The following is a 7,002-nucleotide window of genomic DNA, read 5'->3' as shown; positions in this document are numbered from 1 at the left end:
CCCACAGGTAAGACCACAGGTGAGGCTGGCCCCAGCCAGAGGGAGAAAAGCAGAAATGTACTTTGATTAACACTCTCCCTTCCCTTTTTCTCACAACTTCCCCACAACTTTGCCCCCATTACCAACCTGGCAGTGTCTTCTAGTCCTTTAGTACATGGACACACACAGTCACACACACCTACATTCTTAGATTTATCCCTCTTCTTTTCTCTATTTAGGTAGGTGTGTGTGGCACAATGTGGTAGAAATGGCCTGAGCTTTGAAACCAAACATACTTGTGACTCCCAAAGGCCCATTTCCTTTTCACATTGACCCAATTCTGCTAAGACCCTACCATGGCTGTGTCTACCTTCTTTGCCAAGGCCAAGGCATGCACGGTTTCTCTCCTAAACTTCCTTAAAAGCCCCCTGTCCAAACTCTCCCTTCCAGCGCAATTCTGTGTCAGTCCTCTCAGTGGCTGCCACAAGGGTCTATATCCCATATTTTAACCACCTCTTCGCCCACTGAGCATCAACTCTGTGAGTCTGGGAGCTATTAATACTGCTACTACCACTGTCGTGATGACTTACCTTTATTAAGGCATTGTGCTAAGGACTACAGATATGTTAGATCATTTTACTTCTTCCAACAACCCTGTAAAGTGAATATTATTTTTCCAACTTTGCAAATAAGAAAACTGAGACTCAAAGAGCGTGGATACCCTGCCCAAAGCCATAAAGCTAAACTATGGCAGCTCTGGAATTTCAAATAGGTTAGTTCATTCACTCATGCATCCATTAATTCACTTCTTCAACATTCAACAATTTCTACAAACAACAAAAATCAATATTCAACCGATGGTAGAAGTCTCTAAATGTCCATTCCATGCTGGCTGACCACACCCCCTTTTCCAGCACAGGATTCCATCCTGCCTGAGGGAATCACTTCTAACACATCCTTCAGTTCATTTCCATGTCAGGCTGGCATTGCCACACTTCTAGGATCATTTCTGTGACTGTGTCTTTCCCATACACAGCCAGGCCAGACAGGCAGATTCCTATTTAGTATTTTAGCATGATTTCAGAAACACTGAGAAGTTAATTCTACCATCTCCTTCTCCAGGGCCTGCACCCCACATCTGCAGGGGCACAGAGAACATGATGTGACAGGTACCCCCCTTCTTCCACTACAAAACACCATTAATTCATTATGTACTCAAAATGGCCCCAAATGCCCGAACCTTTTCTTTTGCACTTAGAAAATTTTAAATGCAGGAAAATATGGGAGTTTCAAGATGGCGGCGGCTGCGGCGGCTCGCGCGGAGTAGCTGAGGTGTAGAAGGCGGCCACTGGGCCTCAGGCAGCCGGGAAACTTGTGGACCTTCCTCTCACCATCTCTTAAGGGAGGACTACAGCTGCTGGCCAGTCGTGGGGGCTCAACGCCACTTTGCCCCCGGCAGGAGAGGCTGCCTCATTTACAGGCAACAGCTTTGAAGTGTGGAGCAGGAAAAGAACTGTTTCTTAGCTGCAAAAGCGAGTCTTGAAACAGGGAACACGGTGCCAGGGCTGCTGTGGATGCAGCCAGGATCCCGGAGGCTGGGGCCGCGCTGAAGGCGGCCAGCTGCCCTATTCAGGATTCGAGGTTTCAGGCCGGCATTAAAGAAGATTCCTGGGAGCGCCCGAGCCGCGCCGCGACTGAACAGCCCGAGGCGGCAGTGCCGAGAACACGGAAGGCGACAAACCAGAGACAGAGAGCGAACACCCGACCTGGCACAGCACTGTGAGTGACCCCTGGCACAGCTCTGTTCAGGAGGTGGATGCCCACGCGGCTCCCGCCTGCACCACCAGGCCACTCACCGCCCTGGTGCTGCCTCCATTTTCCCAGGTGCGGGCAGCTCTGCCCTGCTCGGCCATCACTGAGCCCTCCCACTTGCTTGGCCTGGCGCCGGGCTTTCCGGAGCCTGCAGACCGGCCTCCGCTCTCACTCCCTCCGCGGTTCTCTGGCGGGGCTGGGGGCATGGGGCGTCCCTGACCAGTGTTGGGAGGACAAGGAAGTACGGGCGGGCTGACTGTCACTCCACCACACCCTGGACTCCGGCCCCGGTAAACTTCCTGTTACTGGGAGGCAGATACCATCTCTGCGACCACCAGTTTGGAAAAAAAGCCTAACGAATTTCTGGTTGGGAATAGTGTGGTAGGAGAGTTCCCAGATCTGCTTGAACCTGCCGGAGAGCAGGCTACAGGCGGGCGCTAGACTCGGTTTATATCGGGGGGATACAAAGGTGAACAAGACCCGAGAAAGATCTACACAGTGCTACAAAGGCACCCAGAGAGACTGGTCGTCTGTGCCTAGCAGAAACCTGGTAGACTTCCTGGGCGAGGCGGTGCTGAGCAGGGTCTTGAAGGCCCAGCTGATAGACGAGGGGTGCAGAAGACACACCCCAGCCCAGCACAGTGCGCACAGAGGGGGGAGACGTGCGGCCAGGGAGGCGGAGACTCGACAGAAACCACACACCCGGTGGGGTCGCCACTGCACGATCTAACAGCCTGGGCCAGAGCACACGGAACGGGGAGAAGTCCTGTACAGGAAGTGAAAGCTCAACAGAGATCACACACCCTGTGGTACGTGATCCACCAGCCCAGCAGAGTCCAAGCTGACCAGAAAGGTAGATCCCCGGAGAAGCCCAAGACTCGAGGCAACCACACACACAAGACACTAGAGGCCAACTGAGCAGTCACGGCGGGAGCCATACCAAATTGGCAACCACAGCAACATCCTAGTTAGTCATTAGTCTCAAACCGGTGGACTGTGAAACCCCCTGCCACAATGAATAAACACCAAAAAAAAGATACCAGAAATACAAAAAATCAAGAAAGTACACCACCAAAAGTTAATAAATCTCATACTCTAGATCCTATAGAACAAGAAGCCCTTGAAATAACTGACAAGGAATTTTGAGTGATAATTCTAAGGAAACTGAATGAGATACAAGAAAACACAGCTAGACATCATGATGAAATAAGGAAAAGTATACAGGATCTGAAAGAGGAAATATACAAGGAAATCAATGTCCTGAAAAAAAATGTAGCAGAACTTGCTGAACTGAAGAAGTTATTCAGCGAAATAAAAAACACAACGGAGAATTTAACCAGCAGGCTTGTCGAAGTTGAAGAGAGAACCTCTGAACTTGAAGATGGGCTGTTTGAAATAACACAAGCAGACAAAAAGAAAGAAAAAAGAATCAAGGACATGGAAGAAAATCTGAGAGAGATATCAGACAACCTCAAGCGCTCAAATATCCGAGTCATGGGTATTCCAGAAGGGGAGGAAAATGGAGATTCCATTGAAAACATATTCAACAAAATAGTGGCAGAAAACTTCCCAGGTATAGGAAAAATCACAGATCTTCACATCCAGGAAGCTCAACGATCTCCAAACGTATTCAACCCAAAAAGGCCGTCTCCAAGACATGTCATAGTCAAATTGGCAAAACTCAGAGACAAAGAGAGAATCTTAAAAGCTGCAAGAGAGAAGCGTCAAATCACCTATAAGGGAGCCCCAATCAGGTTAACATCAGACTTTTCATCACAAACCCTAAAAGCTAGAAAGGAATGGGATGATATTTTCAAAATACTAAAAGACAAAGATTGCCAGCCAAGAATACTCTACCCTGCAAGGCTATCCTTCCGAAATGAGGGGCAAATAGTATACTTCTCACACAAACAAAAACTGCGGGAGTTCACTACCACACGACCACCCTTACAAGAAATCCTCAAGGGAGTATTGGGTTTGGTTCCTGAAAAATAACTACCACTGCCATAAAAACCCAAGAAAAATCTAAACCCGCTAGTACAATAAAAATGGCATTCATGAAGAGAAAACAAGTTAACAAAAACACTATCTACAACCTAAGGAACCAACAAACAAAGAAACCAAACAGTAAATCAGAAAGCAAGGAACAAAAGACACCTAAGACAACCAAACAACCAATAAAATGCTAGGAATAAATCAACACCTTTCAATAACAACTCTTAATGTTAAAGGCTTAAATTCCCCAATTAAAAGACACAGACTGGCTGACTGGATCAAAAAGCAGGACCCAACTATATGCTGCCTACAAGAGACCCACCTCACCCATAAAGATTCACACAGACTAGAGTGAAAGGATGGAAAAAGATTTACCATGCAAACAGAAAAGAAAAACGAGCTGGAGTAGCTATTCTTACATCTGACAAAATAGACTTTAAACTAAAAACCATAAAAAGAGACAATGAGGGACACTACTTAATGATAAAAGGACTGATCCATCAAGAAGACATAACAATCATAAATATGTACGCACCCAATGTTGGAGCAGCCAGATTTATAAAACAAACTCTATTAGACCTAAAGAAGGAAATAGACACTAATACCATAATAGCAGGGGACCTGAACACCCCACTGTCAATATTAGACAGATCATCTAGGCAAAGAATCAGTAGAGAAACACAAGATCTAAACAAGACTCTAGACCAATTGGAATTGACAGATATCTACAGAACATTCCACCCAACAACCTCAGAATATTCATTCTTCTCATCAGCACATGGATCATTCTCCAGGATAGATCACATATTAGGTCACAAATCAAGTCTCAATAAATTCAAAAAAATTGCAATTATCCCATGTATCTTCTCAGACCACAATGGATTAAAACTAGAAATTAATAACAAACAAAACTCTGGAAACTATACAAACACATGGAAATTAAACAGCATTCTACTTAATGACATATGGGTCCAAGAAGAAATCAAGCAGGAAATCAAAAAGTTTATTGAAACTAATGAAAACAATGATACATCATACCAAAACCTGTGGGATACTGCAAAAGCAGTATTGAGGGGAAAATTTATTGCATTAAATGCTCACTTCAGAAGAATAGAAAGATGGCAAGTGAACAACCTAACACTTCACCTTAAAGAACTAGAAAAACAAGAACAATCCAAACCTAAAGTTAGCAGACGGAAAGAAATCATTAAGATCAGAGCAGAACTGAATGAAATTGAAACCCAAAAAACAATTCAAAAGATCAACGAATCAAAAAGTTGGTTTTTTGAAAAGATAAATAAAATAGACAAACCATTAGCATGGCTAACAAAAAAAAGAGGAGAGAAGACTCAAATAACAAAAATTAGAAATGAAAAAGGCGATATTACAACTGATTCATCTGAAATACAAGGAATCATTCGAGACTACTATAAACAACTATACGCCAACAAATTTGAAAATCTGGAGGAAATGGATAAATTTCTGGACACACACAAGCTCCCAAAACTGAACCGTGAAGACGTAGAAAATTTGAACAGACCAATAACAATAAAGGAGATTGAAGCTGTTATCAGAAGGCTCCCAACAAAGAAAAGCCCAGGACCAGATGGATTCACAGCAGAATTTTACCAAACATTCAAAGAGGAGTTGACACCGATTCTTTACAAACTATTCCAAAAGATTGAAACGGACGCAAATCTCCCAAACTCATTCTATGAAGCAAACATCATCCTGATACCAAAACCAGGTAAAGATATAACCAAAAAAGAAAACTACAGGCCGATATCCTTGATGAATATAGATGCAAAACTCCTCACTAAAATACTAGCAAACAGAATACAGCAACACATACGAAAAATTATTCATCACGATCAAGTGGGATTCATCCCAGGGATGCAAGGTTGGTTCAACATACGCAAATCAATAAATGTGATACACCATATTAATAAACTCAAACACAAGGACCATATGATCATCTCTATAGATGCTGAAAAAGCATTTGATAAAGTTCAGCACTCATTCATGACAAAGACCCTCTATAAGTTAGGTATAGAGGGAAAGTATCTCAACATAATTAAAGCCATATATGACAAACCCACAGCCAATATCATCCTGAATGGGCAAAAGCTGAAAGCTTTTCCTTTAAGAACAGGAACTAGACAAGGATGCCCACTCTCACCACTCCTATTCAACATAGTGTTGGAAGTACTAGGCAGAGCAATCAGAGAAGAGAAGGAAATAAAGGGCATCCAGATTGGAAAAGATGAAGTCAAACTGTCCCTGTTTGCAGATGACATGATCCTATATATCGAACAGCCTAAAACCTCTACAAAAAAACTGTTGGAATTGATAAATGATTTCAGCACAGTAGCAGGATACAAAATCAACACACAAAAATCAGTAGCATTTCTTTTCTCCAATAGTGAACATGCAGAACGAGAAATCAAGAAAGCCTGCCCATTTACAATAGCCACCAAAAAAATAAAATACTTAGGAATTGAGTTAACCAAGGAGGTGAAAAATCTCTATAATGAGAACTACAAACCACTGCTGAGAGAAATTAGAGAGGATACAAGAAGATGGAAAGATATTCCATGCTCTTGGATTGGAAGAATCAACATAGTGAAAATGTCCATACTACCCAAAGTGATATACAAATTCAATGCAATCCCCATCAAAATTCCAAAGACATTTTACTCAGAAATGGAAAAAACTATTCAGACATTTATATGGAACAATAAAAGACCACGAATAGCCAAAGCAATGCTCAGCAAAAAAAATTAAGCTAGAGGCATAACACTACCTGACTTTAAGCTATACTACAAAGCTATAATAACCAAAACAGTATGGTACTGGCATAAAAACAGACACACTGACCAATGGAATAGAATAGAGAATCCAGAAATCAACCCACACACTTACTGCCATCTGATCTTTGACAAAGGCACCAAGCCTATTCACTGGGGAAGGGACTGCCTCTTCAGCAAATGGTGCTGGGATAACTGGATATCGATATGCAGGAGAATGAAACTAGATCCATACCTCTCACCGTATACTAAAATCAACTCAAAATGGATTAAGGATTTAAATATACACCCTGAGACAATAAAACTTCTTAAAGAAAACATAGGAGAAACACTTCAGGAAATAGGACTGGGCACAGACTTCATGAATACGACCCCAAAAGCACGGGCAACCAAAGGAAAAATAAATAAA

This window comes from Cynocephalus volans, chromosome 12 (assembly GCF_027409185.1).
Source record: "Cynocephalus volans isolate mCynVol1 chromosome 12, mCynVol1.pri, whole genome shotgun sequence".
Classification (NCBI taxonomy): Eukaryota; Metazoa; Chordata; class Mammalia; order Dermoptera; family Cynocephalidae; genus Cynocephalus; species Cynocephalus volans.
The sequence above is the reverse complement of the archived record's forward strand: the minus strand, read 5'-3'. Positions refer to the sequence as shown.